We start from the raw sequence: 13410 nt of genomic DNA on the forward strand, positions 1-13410 counted from the left end.
AAAAATAGTTACCAACCAAGACAGCCTAACAATTTCACAATTTTAAGCCCTTCTCCCAAATAACTGTTGGGTCAAAGGTGGAACTGAAACTATAAAAATACTGTTACAATTAAACAAGAAAGAATATGCAACAAAATACCCTAAAGAAAGTACAAAGAAAATGTTTTAAATTAATTTGAGAGACAGAGAGAAAAACAATCACTGTTGTTCCACTTATTTATGCATTCATTGGTTGCTTCTGGTATGTGCTGTGACCAGGGATCAAACCTGCAACTTTGATATACCAGGATGATGCTCTAGCCAACTGAGCTACTTGGCCAGGGCAAAAGTAAAAGGAAATTAGAGAGAGAAATTAGCTAGGAAATAAGCAACAGAATTGACAAATTTAATAAATGCATCCAAGGGTACTCTTAAACCTCCCAAAGCCGCGGGGGATAGAGGATTTCCATTCAAACTACACAGGACCCAGGTAGCTTCCCAGGCAAACATCTCCAAGCCTTAAGGAACAGTTACTTCCTATGCTATTTGGACAGTTCTAAAGCACTGAAAAAGGACAAAAAGCTTGTCAATCATTTCAGAAATCTAGCATGATCCTGCTTCCAAATTTAACAAAGCACAAGAGAAGGAAAAAAAAACTAGTGTATATTACAAGTCACATCAACAGTGTGGGATCAACAGACATGGCCTTTCCCTGTCCCAGGACTGAGGGCTGGTCAGAGGGCCAGTGGCCGGAAGGAATGTGTATTGTTTTGGGAATGGATTCTAACTCCCTCCTTACCTCCTTTTGGGAGCAACTTCTTGTCCTATGACTGCTTCTGGACCCCTTTCACACACAAAGGTAATGTAGTTTAGAGTCACATGTAGGACATGTGTCTCCTTTGTCTGGGATGCCTAATAACAAGCCTCAGAATGGAAGAGGTGTGGTCTCTCTGGCACTGACCCGCCACCATCGGTGCACTCCCCTGTAATGTAAGCAATAAACTGCATGTCCACACCAGGTGGGATTTTGAGTGTCATGAACACTTAAGTAGCTCCCTGGTTTGGGGCTTCTGTACTACCAGAAGGAAGAAAAAAAATGTAAAATCAATGAAAACCAGAAAGGCATATGATAAAATTCAACACCAATTTTTGAATAAAACCCTTAGTACATTCCAACACAGAAGAAAAATGTCCTCAGAAAGAATCCCTATCTCATGCCAATAGCTAAGGAGATACTTTTACACTGAACAGCCTGGAGGGAGCCCATTTAAACCACAGACAGAAGAGAATCTGAGGGCCTCTATCACAGAAGACCACGCTGGAGGTTCTAATACAGTAAGCAAGAGATTTTACAATTCAAATAATAGAAAGGGAAGACAAAAGAATTATTCACAGGTAATGGTTCTGTCTACTTAAAAAATGAGTTTTTCTTTTTAAAAAAAGCACTAGAATAAAATACTTCAGAAAAGTAGCCAGTTACAAAATGAATATAGAAAAAACATTGCACATAGGAGCATTAACTCACATGGTGCCCCCCCTGTAAAGTCCTGTAAACAACACGCATAAGTATGCTCAGAAAGCAGACTGTGTACTATATCAAGCAGTTTACAGTGGCCTTCTCTGTCAAATAAGATTATAATTGTTTTTTCTTTGTGTTCATCTGATTTTCCAAATTTTAGTTGTGTCCTTCTTATTGTATTGGGAAGCAAAACTAGCAGTACCTCAGTTCTTAGTATCTATATAAGGTTGGTAAATTTAGGACAAAAAAAAAAAGGTAAAACAACAAAACTACTAAACTTGGCCAAACACAGAAAAAGGTTTAATTCTTCAGAAATAAATTATGCATTTCAAAATGTCAATTTTGATTAATGTAATCTCTGATCTATGTTTTCCCTTTAAGGACAAAATATAAACTATGGTTTTTTAAAAGGAAAACATCTTCCACATTCAGTGATTATCTATTTCTATCTTTCCAAATAAATCAACAAGGAAATTTAGGATTATTGGATGAACAAAAACTACTCAGTGATAAACCAACCTAGGGAGGAATAAAATTCTATACACACTAAAAAATAGAATTGGAATACATTTTCATTCATATCCAACTTATTTCTGACCATGTGTTGTTTTGATTCACATAGCAACTTCCCTATTTCATTAATAGAAGTACCAGAGACCACTAGGTGTCTCCAAGGGTCTTCTCTCATTCAATTAAGAATTAACACAATAGCCCTCACTGGTGTGGGTCAGTGGCTTGGGCATCCTCCTACAAACCAAAAGGTCGCTGGTTTCAATCACAGGTCAGGGCACATGCCTAGGTAGCAAGCCTAGGGCACATGCCCTAGGTACCTGACAGGGGGCTTGCAAGAGGCAACCATTAATATTTCTCTGACACATTGATGTTTCTCTCTCTCTCTCCCCCTCCCTTCACCTCCCTTTAAAAATTAATAAATAAAACCCTTTTTAAAAAAAGAATTAACATCATAAAAACCATTGATTTTAATTTGATACATGACCAGCTAACTTCAGGCAACATTTCCCAGCCTCCCTTGCAGCTAGATACGGCCATGTGACTAAGTTTTGGCCAGTGGAATGTGACTAAAAATAAGCATGCCCTCTCCTTTCCCTCTTCCCACTGTAATGTCAAAACAACAACAACAACAAAGGAGAGAGAAAGTCTGGTAAGACAACACTTTTGGAATAACCCCAGTTACTAAATTTTCAAAAGAAAATGGATCAGTTTCTAACCTAGCTGAATGTTATTTTCCATGAAATGGAAGGATCTTAATAAAGGGTAAACATCTGGGTAAGATCAGTAAATTCACTGTCCACCTTGACTATCGAAGACTCATTAAACTGACTTCTCTGGCAGACACTTAAAAGGATGGCCACTCATTCATAATCTTAAAGCACAATGCAGAATGTATACTGACAGCACTGGCCAGAATTCAGCAATCAAAGTACAAACAAGCTTATCCAACTGTGAAAGTAAATCCATCGGGAACAGCATCCTTCAAACTTAAGATACACATTACAGGGTGTACTGGTCAGCACCATGCAAACGTATACAAGGGACAATAGAAAAATGGCACTGCACTGGGAATCCAGAAGCCTGCACTATAGACAATGTATGGTGATGTAAGTGCAGGAGAGTCATTACCCAGTGGGCCTCAAGTGTCTTGCTCTGTAAAATAATAGTGTTGGCCTACATCTATGGTTTTTGCACCTCTGTTTTCAGTAATGGAACAAGTATCCTTAAGTTAAATCTTTTTTTCCCCAAGATTTTATGTATTTATTTTTAGAGAGAGGGGAAGGGAGGAGAAAGAGAGGGAGACAAACAGCAATGTGCGGTTGCCTCTGGCAACCCCCCTACCAAGGGGATGGGGGTGGAGTGTGGAGAAGACCTGGCCCACAATCCAGGCATGTGCTCTGACCGGGAATTGAACCAACAACTCTTTGGTTCACAGTTCTGCACTCAATTCACTGAGCTACACCAGCCAGGGCTAACTTAAATCTTACTGAAAGCCTGGAGGGGGGAATAACTACACAATAGGTGGATGATACCATTAAAATATGGACTCAATACTCTTTTGTTATAAAATTTTAGTACATATTTTCCAGAAATAAACAAAATATTCAACCAGTAAATCAACGATTCTGCCCTGGCTGGTGTGGCTTGGTGCATTTAGCGCTGGCCTGCAGACCCAAAGGTTGTCAGTTCAATTCCCAATCATGGCACAAGCCTGGGTTGAAGGCTGGGTCCCCAGCTGGGACCTGTGAAAGGCAACCAACTGATGTTTCTCTCGTGTTCCTTCTCTCTCCCTCCTTTCCCCAATCTCTATAAATAAATAAATAAATAAATAAAGATTTAATAGCTTAGTGAGCTTTGATGATTGCAAGAAAAATACATTTACCAAATTTTCTAGTAGCAGCTTGCAAATGCTATGCTGCAATATACCACTTGTCTATCATTCTTTGGTCACCCTAACACAATGCTCTGGTTTTTTCACTGAAGGGGGTTAAAAAGATCATTCAAGATCAAGGAAGATAAAAATCAATTACTTTATATCATTTTAAAATAGAATCAATTTTTAATTTTTTCACTGTAAAAATATATGACATACCTATTAGAATGACTAAAAAAGAAAAACTGCTAAGACAATACCAAGTGTGATAAAGACACAGTCACTGGAACTATCACACACTCCTGGTGGGTATGTAAAATGGCAGGAGCACTTTAAAAAACAATTGGCCGTATCTTACAATGTTAAAACATACATTTACCCTAAGACTCAGCAATATTACTCCAGGGTATCTACCCAGAGAAATGAAAACTATGTTCAAACAAAAATCTGTACATGATAAATATTTACAGTGGCTTTATTTACAATAGCCAAAACCTGGAAACAACACTTTTAACAACCTTTAATGAATAAACAAACTATGACATAGCCCTTTTAACATAAGGCATCATTCCACACCCATCAGATAAGGCCAGAATAAAAGCATTCAATAATACCAAGTGTTGGCAAGGCCGTAGATAAACAGAAATTTCCACACTCAGTTTTCAGAAATGTAAATAGGCTCAAATACTTGGGAAAACAATTTGGTAACACCTAGCAGGTTGAAGATGTGTGTGCACTACAGTCCAGCATTGCCATTTCTTAGCCTATTCCACCCCATTTTTTAACAGTATGCAACTAGCACATCAATAGAATGTATAAATAAGTTCTAGGATGTTTAAACGATGAAATTAAAAAGCAGTCAAAACAATGAACTCTAGCCACATGGGTCAACATGGCTTGAAAATACATTCCTGAAAAAGCAAATAGGTCGTAGAACATACACCACATGAGATCTTTAGGGTTTTAAATGATGCAGGCAATACAGTATGTGAGTTTCTGGATATGTAAACATGTAATAATACAAAAGTAAAAATATGGACTAAAAAAATTACCTCTAAGAGAGAGAGGGAGGAAAATAAGATTGGCAAAGAGGGTATCTAAAAGGTCTTATTTTTTTAAAAAAAAATCCTAAAGCAAAGGCAATATGTTTAAATTTATTAGACCTGGTTATCTGGCATATGAGTATTCATTCTTTCATTTCCTTACATTGGAATTTTCACAATTAAATACAAACTTAAAGACAATCTCTGGAAGGATACATAAAACACACAAAAACTGGTAGAAGCGGTTGCCTCCAGAGAGGGGACTAGGAAGAGACAGAGGGAGGAGACTTAACTCTCCATGTCTGTCCTCATATACCTTTTAGATTGTGTTCCATATATTTCCATTATCAACTTTAACTACACCCCCTGCCCCCAAAAAATCTACCTGCAGTATTTTTACTTTAATACTTAAGACAAGGCCATGATGGAGATTCCAGCCCTGACTGTGCCAAGAATGAGCAATGACTTCTTGGGAGGTAATTTAACCTACCCTTCTCCAAGGGTTGTACCAATACTAACACACAAACTTACCTTCATAAACAGAGATGACAAGTTCTAACTATGCCACAGGGAGCAATTGGCAGTTCCCCTGTAGCTCTCAACTGTTCCACATGACCATCTGTAGTGACTGTGTCATATCCTCTGTGGAATCAAGTGGGTAGAAATGTGCACAAACAGTTCCTATTTCTCAATACTTGATGAGGTAAGCAGGCAGGAAGTTGAGGGAACAGTTATCTGATGACTTATTTTCTTAATGATCTAAGAAGTGGAAATCATGGTGGAGAGGAAGGAGGTTGAGGATGGGACTGGGGAAAGAATGAGTAAAAAGAATGACATAAAGAGAGAAAAAAGTAGTCAAGGGTCCAGCTGAGTCTAGAACTTGTAAATGTGTAGTAGACAAAGTCACCTTGATGTCTGGTTTCTCTCTAGCAGAGTGCAATTGAAAGAGGAAAAAAAAAAAAAGAAAAATTAATAGGACTGTGCCATTGAGGAAGGCTGGCAAAGTACAGGGCCAGAGTGAAGTAATCAAGATGTTGATAAAGATGACAATCACATGACTCCTTGTGAAGTCCGCAGCAATTAAACAGGGTGAAGGAGGCAAGAGGAAGCCAGAAAACACCAGTGCCTAAGGCATAAGGACCACTGGAGAAGAAATCAGAACAAGGAAGGACAGAACGTGTGCAGAAAAGAGACTCTCCCAAGCTCAAGATCCCAAAACAGTCACCTGGAAGAAGACAAAGCCCAAGACAGCTGATGTGAACTGGAAGTAAAACTCCCTGGAAAAGATCGTGTAAAGGGTTGGAGGGTTCGGAGGCTGGAAGAGTCAACAACTTAGAGATGATGTATACCACTTTAATCTTTAAACCCTAAGTCATAGCCTAAGAACAATACTGAAATAAATATGCAGACGAGACAAACGAGGAGACAACAAGGCACTCAAAACCAGTGCTGAAGAAACACAACTTGATGCGGTCAGTGTGCTCCCCCAAGCAGCAGCAGGGAGGGTCAGCATTCCCCTGTAACTAGATACTTGAGTCCCTTTTTTCTGAGGACTTCCTGCTGACACCTGGGTAACTAAGGAAACCAAATGAAGATGTGGGCACAGGGTAGGCATTAATGTTCTCCAAATCAACTGTGTTCAAGGGTTCTTGATTTACCTATATTTCTTCACATCCTTTTATTCTCAATTCTTCCCATGGCTATTTTTATCTTACAATAGCTGTACTTCTTCACATTTTCCTAGGCCATCCATTATTTCTTTAAAACAAAATGAGAAATATTCATTGGACCCTAAACATTGTCTACTGTCATAAGCTACAAAATATATTTGTGATTCTTGGGTAAAAGAGAAAAGTGTGTGTGTGTGTGTGTGTGTGTGTGTGTGTGTGTGTGTGTGTTTTAATGTTAAGAATTTTTTTTCTTCCATGGCTGGCATAGCTCCATGGATTGAGCACTGACCTATGAACTCAAAGGTTGCTGGTTCAATTCCCAGTCAAGGCACATGCCTGGGTTGTCGGCCAGGCAACTGGGGAGTTGGGGGTATACAAGAGGCAACCAGTTGATGTGTCTCTTGCACATGGATGTTTCTCCCGCTCTTTCTCCTTCCCTCCCCCCCTCTAAAAAATAAATAAAGTGCTTAAAAAAAAAAAAGAAATTGTTTTCTTCTCAAGCTAGGGAATAAATGAAGTAACATCTAGAAAGACTGTCTATCAATCCATTTACTTGTTGAACTGGATCAGAAACATTTCCAGGCAATGGAAAACCTCTCAATTTGGCAGGAAAAAAATGAAAACGGGGAAGCAGACAGAAGCACCATTCAACTATGAGTACGTATTACTAGCAGTATGTGAATGGAAGTGGCTTACATTATGACATACCCCAAAATCCAAAAGCTTATGAACATATTGCTCAGCAGCAGATAAAGCCAGGTGGGCCTTGAGCTGTGCCACCAGCCCCATGTGACTTCTTAGCCCTTGAAATGAGGTCAGTTCAATTGACATGTGCCATACAAAATACACACCAGGCTTCAAAGAGTTACTACTCCAGGGAAAAGTTAAATATCTCATTAATGATTTTATATTGATTACTTGACGTGATGATGTTTTTTATATATCAGGTTGTAAAATATATTACTAATAATTATTTTAACTGCTTTTTTTAAAAAATATATATTTTATTGATTATGCTATTACATTTGTCCCATTTCCCCCCTTCATTCCCCTCCCCCCTGCACACCCTCTCCCACCCACATTCCCCTCCTTTAGTTCATGTCCATGTGTCATAAGTTCTTTAGCTTCTACATTTCCCATACTATTCTTACCCTCCCCCTGCCTATTTTCTACCTACCATCTATGCTACTTATTCTCTGTACCTTTTCCCCCTCTCTCCCCCTCCCACTCCCCTGTTGCTAACCTTCCATGTGATCTCCATTTCTGTGTTAACTGCTTCTTTTTACCTTATTTAACACAGTCACTAGAAAATTACATATGTAACTCCCATCACAATTATACTGGACAGCACTGGTCCAGTAATAGTGGCTACCAGGAAAAGAGAAAAGCAAATGCTATTTCAGAGTATACAACTGTGGTAAATCAAGATCAAGCTCCATTCAAAAAACATCTTCTGATACTTTGACTTCAGAAACACACATACAACACAGGCAGGCCATATGTCTTAGCCCAACATCCAAACACACCCTACATTAGTATCCTACCCAAGTGGCTGTGCAGCACACACTGTGATGGAGAGGGGCTGGTGCCATAAATTTCTCACATTACAACACTGGGAGGAAGAGGGAGAGAGCCAGATGTGAGAAAGGGCAAAGTAAAAGTCCACATGCTAACGAGCGCAAACTGGAAGATCGTAAGGGGAGTCAGAGCTCTCTTTCCTGGAAGATTAAAACCAGCACTTAGAAATCTAAATAAAACACAGGGTCCATCCAAGGGTAAACATTACTCAAATCCAGAGGGCCTTTATAACCACCAAACTGCAGGTTCTGGTAATATAGGCAAACCTAAAACAAAGTAAACCCTGTACATAAAAAGAATTATCATAGAAGAAACAGGACAGAGTTATTGACAATATTTTCCTATACCAAACAGAAAGTCAGCAAATTCACTTTATAAACATCTGATCTTAATCCACCTGTAAAGTCTGGAGTTGTTCTAATATGCTTGGAATCACCTTCATAGTAACCATTACACAACTCTTTCTGACTTACCTTTTTATATAAGCTCTGTAGTCATCAGTATTTACATAGGGTTTTGAAACTACCCAAGAAATATTTAACTCTTTTGTTGTTACTGATCGAACTATAAACAACACAGCATTTTTATGACATGTTTAGTAATTAGAAACTGAGACACTGATGTCTGCACACAGTCTATAAAACAAAAACACCAGAATTACCAGACAGCCTCTTGGAAATCAGCTGCTAATAAAATAGAAATCTCCTCTTCCTCCTTAAAAGTTTTTGATCGAGTTTATTTTTGAGTCCCTCCACATGTGTGGATCAACTTCTAAAATGAGCCTGAACCAGAACCAGGCACCCTGGTCTGCAGGGTCCAGACACTGGGCAGAGCTGGTATTCTTAGCCATGAGCATCCAGGCAGTTAACTATCATCTTGTATGCTCTTGATAACAAATATGAAACTAGCAAGCCTTCACTTTTCTGTTTGTAAAAGCTTAATATGTTGGGACCTTTACGGACAGTGTCAGAGAAAATGGAATAAACCAATCATTCGGCCAGTTTCCTGCACTGTCACAAAGAGTCAGAACACTGAGGTGGAAATGGCATATGCATGAAGCAATTTACCATCTAAGTAGACAGACTGGGACAACTAGTGAATTACAGAAACATAATTATCGAACTCTGCATGAGAGCTTGGAGAAAAAGGAACTCAACTGGGCTTGAAATGTTCTGAAATGAATTTGGGGAAGTGAAAACTAAGGTCGGGTTGAAAGGATGCAGAATCCTGAGTAGAAGGCCAGGATGGAGTCCAGAGGTAGGCAGAAGTGTGGTGAGTACTCAGGACATGAAAACAGCCTACCTACAGCACACTGCAGGAGGTGGAGGCAGAAAAACCCCTTGCAGGGTTCAAAGGACTCTCAAAAGTCCAATGTAAATGCAACACATTAGGAACCTGAGTTCTAGGAAGGTGACAAAAGCAGAAAGAGCCCACAGATGGATAAACTGAAGATCAAGAAGCTACTGTATTGATCCAAGTACAAGAATCTGGGCAACTGGCATGATGTAACTGACAAAGAGCAAAAGGGATGGACAGGAGGAGTTATATTAAAGAAACAAACAAATCGAAGACTTGGTGTCAAAGATGACCTCTAAGAAAAGGACAAGAGTGTCCTGTTCAGAAATAAATAAGGAAATGGGCTTGATGAGACAAGTAATGAACAAGGTCTGGACATGTTGAATTTGAGCGGGTCGTGGCATGTCCACTTGACAAGTGACCACCACAGACCGCCAAAGATATGGGAGAGAAGTTCTGTGAAAACAGCAGAGCAGAGAAAAATGTGTAAATTGAAATATAAGGGTGGTAAGTGAAACCAAGAGTTGGGAGACCTTTTACTTTGCATGTACCCCCGCATAAGATTGTTTTCCTTTCACTTCTCTCATCATTAATAAATATTACTTTAAAAATGTAACACAATTTGATGATGATAGCTTTTTAAAAAGCTACACATAGAATACACAAAAAATTAAAAAGAAATATACAAAAATGTTCACAGTGGTGTCATTAGGGGGTGAGATCAAGCTATTTTCTTCTTCCTAGTTTTTGGAATTTCCCAGGTTCTATTTATTTTTTTAAATAGCAAGCACAGACTTTGTCCTAACCAGTGTGGCTAGATGGTTGGGTGTCATCCCACAAAGCTAAAGGTCACAGGTTAAATTCCTGATCATAGCACATGCCTGGGTTGCAGGTTCAGTCCCGATGGGGGTGTGTACAAGAGGCAACCAATCAATGCTTCTCTCCCTCTCCCCCTCCCTTCCACTCTCTCTAAAAATACATAAAATCTTTAAAATAAATAAATAGCAAGCAGACTTCATTGGAAAATGAAAAGTAAATATTTTTAAAAGGAATGATCCTCTCTAAGCATTTGTGAAAGCTCTTATAGCTGTACACCTGAACAGTAAATTTTATATAAATTAAATAAAAATACTATTAGCAATGTTTTACACCCACTATACTGCATAAACTTAGTTTTGACAAGACAAAGTAAGAAAATGTTTATCAGTAAGAGCACAAGTTATTGCAGGTTCTCTGCAAAGTGGTTTGACAAAATCTATCAAAAAACATAAAAACTGAAATGCCTTATACACTGTGCCCAACAATTTTACTGCCAGGAATTCACTATGGACAAAACATGTACAAGAAATTTCACTGTAGTATTGTCTCAAATAGAAAAAAAAATTTAAATAACCAAAATACCCGTCAAGCTTTGGATGCAGAAGAAGATAGAAGGAAAGAATTTTTTCAAAGGAATGCTCCTTGGTAATTTATATGTGCTTAATCTCACTACTTAAATTGCAGAATGCTTGAGAAAGAGTGAAGGAATGTGTCTTAAGTGTCTTCATACCCAGGTTTATACCTGTGACCCTGACTGGAAGCACCAACAGCAGTAGGTACATAAATATTTGCTGATAAAAATAAGACAAAAGCATATAAAATGAAAATATTTCTCTTTTACCTTGTAAACAGTGTAAGTGGCAAGGCTGAGCCTGTTTATTTTCTAGATTAATCTTTGTGGAATGTGGCCTAAAGAAGTCCATTACCTTATCATTAGCATTAACCTAGCAATTATTCCCAGAATTGTATTTAGACCGTTGCTGACGTGCAAAGGATGAGGTCAAGCACAAAGGAGTTCTAACACTACAAGGCTACACAAGCTGTCGGCACAGATCTGTTACGAAACATAGTACAAGCACGATTGTATTTCAGACGCACCTAAATGCCAGGATGTGGACCTGTCCATATGCTTTGTTACATGCCGCTGAGCTCCATGTCCTTGTGCTGTCGAGGTCCAAGCTCAAAACCACATGGGGAGTCCTGGATAGCAGAGTCAAGACCTAGCTAGAGAAAAACAAATGATAAATAAAGAGTAATAGTAAATCTAACATGAGGCATGTTGCATGAATGATGTCCACTACTTACTCCTAGAACTCTGTGTTACTTCTTCACTTCTAATGAACACCTCCAAGGCCCAGACCATCCCTGGGCAGGATCCCAAGCTACACATTTGGTCCCTTAAAAATCAACTCTCCGTTTGCACAATGTATGTTAAAGGTGGTATTTTACAATGCCTGGAAAAAGCAAGTTTTCACTCAGTTGGTCTTTTTACTTTGACAATTTCTAAATTCCATATTCTCTAGCACAGGGCCTTAATTTAAAAAAAAAAACAAATGAATAACTTTTTAAGGACTTCTTTTGTTCTATATGTGCCAGGCATTGTGCTACGCTTCATACATGCATCATTTCATCTTCACCACAACCCTTAGGAGCCACTGGGCCCACACTTTACAGGTAAGAAACCCAAAAGGAGTGAGGCCTCCTGGTCAAGGTCCAGGAGCTTATAAGAGATACATGTGACTTCCAGCCAAGATGGAGGCATAGGTAGATACACTTTGCTTCCTCGCACAACCAAAAGAAGGGTAACAATCAATTTAAAAACAAAAAACAACCAGAACTACCAGTAAATCTAACTGTATGGAAACCCAACAACCAAGGAGTTAAAAAAGAAACATTCATCCAAACTGGTAGGAGGGACAGAGATGGGCAGCCAAGGCAGAGAGGACACATAGCAAGGCGATGACAGACAGGGCAGGTGAGGCAGTGGCTGGCAAACTGGGGGACCCACATTTGCGTGTGGATAAACTGGGAAGAACAACTAGGGAGCAAGAAGGACTGTGCAACCCAGGGTTCCAGTGTGGGGAAATAAAGCCACAAAAACATCTGGCTATAAAAATCTGTGGGGATTGCAATGGTGGAAGAAACTCCCAGTCTCACAGGAGAGTCCATTGGACAGACCCATGGAGTCCTACAACATACACAAACCCACCTACCAGGGAATTAGCACCAGCAGGGCCCAATTCGCTGGTGGGTAGTGGGGGAAATGACTAAAAGCCAGCCAAGAGCTGAGCAAGTGACACTCTTCCCTCTCGGAACCCTCCCCCACATACAGCACCACAATAGAGTGACATGAGTTGCTCAACCCTGGTGAGTACCTAAGACTCAGCCCTTTACTACGTAACAGATGCACCAAGACAAAGAAACATGGCCCGAATGAAAGAACAGATAAAAGCTCCAGAAAAAGAGCTAAGCAATGAAGAGATAGTCAACCTATCAGACCCAGAGTTCAAAACACTGGTAATCAGGATGCTCAAAGAACTCATTGAGTGCAGTAACATCAAAGAAAAAATGAAGGTTACATGAAGTGAAATAAATAAAAATCTACAGGGCGCCAGCAGTGAAGGGAAGGAATATGGGCTCGAATCAACAGTTTGGACCAGAAGGAAGAAATAAACAGTCAACCAAAACAGAATGAAGAAACAAGAATTCAAAAAAAATGAGGAGAGGCTCAGGAACCTCCAGGACATCTTTAAACGTTCCAAGATCCGAATCATAGGGGTGCCAGAAGGAGAAGGGGAAGAAGGGCAAGAAATTGAAAAGTAATTTGAAAAAATAATGAAGGAGAACTTCCCCAATCTGGCAAAGGAAATAGACGTCCAGGAAGTCCAGGAAGCTCAGAGAGTCCCAAAGAAGTTGGACCCAAGGAGAAACACACCAAAGCACATCATAATTACATCACCCAAGATGAAAGATAAGGAGAGAATCTTAAAATCATCAAGAGAAAAGGAGACAGTTACCTACAAAGGAGTGCCCATAAGACTGTCAGCTGATTTCTCAAAAGAAACCTTGCAGGCAAGGAGAAGCTGGAAAGAAGTCTTCCAAGTCATGAAAGGCAAGGAC

The 13410-nt window shown here is 39.4% G+C and overlaps 1 protein-coding gene across 4 annotated transcripts in view; it reads right to left on the reverse strand.

Annotated features, from left to right (window-relative positions):
• Positions 1 to 13410, reverse strand: part of SLC23A2 (solute carrier family 23 member 2) — a 116641-nt gene that overhangs the window by 83602 nt on the left and 19629 nt on the right. Inside the window, exon 2 of one of the 4 annotated variants that reach the window (XM_045832751.1) lies at positions 11389 to 11510. The exons of 1 other annotated variant lie outside the window; for it this stretch is intronic. The gene's annotated coding sequence lies outside the window, so the exon portion shown is untranslated. Of the gene's footprint in view, positions 1 to 5458; positions 5571 to 11388; positions 11515 to 13410 lie in introns of those variants that run through there. 2 more of the 4 variants (XM_045832750.1, XM_045832754.1) reach the window with 2 other exon arrangements.

This window comes from Phyllostomus hastatus, unplaced genomic scaffold (assembly GCF_019186645.2).
Source record: "Phyllostomus hastatus isolate PE091 unplaced genomic scaffold, TTU_PhHast_1.1 phas_contig_17, whole genome shotgun sequence".
Classification (NCBI taxonomy): Eukaryota; Metazoa; Chordata; class Mammalia; order Chiroptera; family Phyllostomidae; genus Phyllostomus; species Phyllostomus hastatus.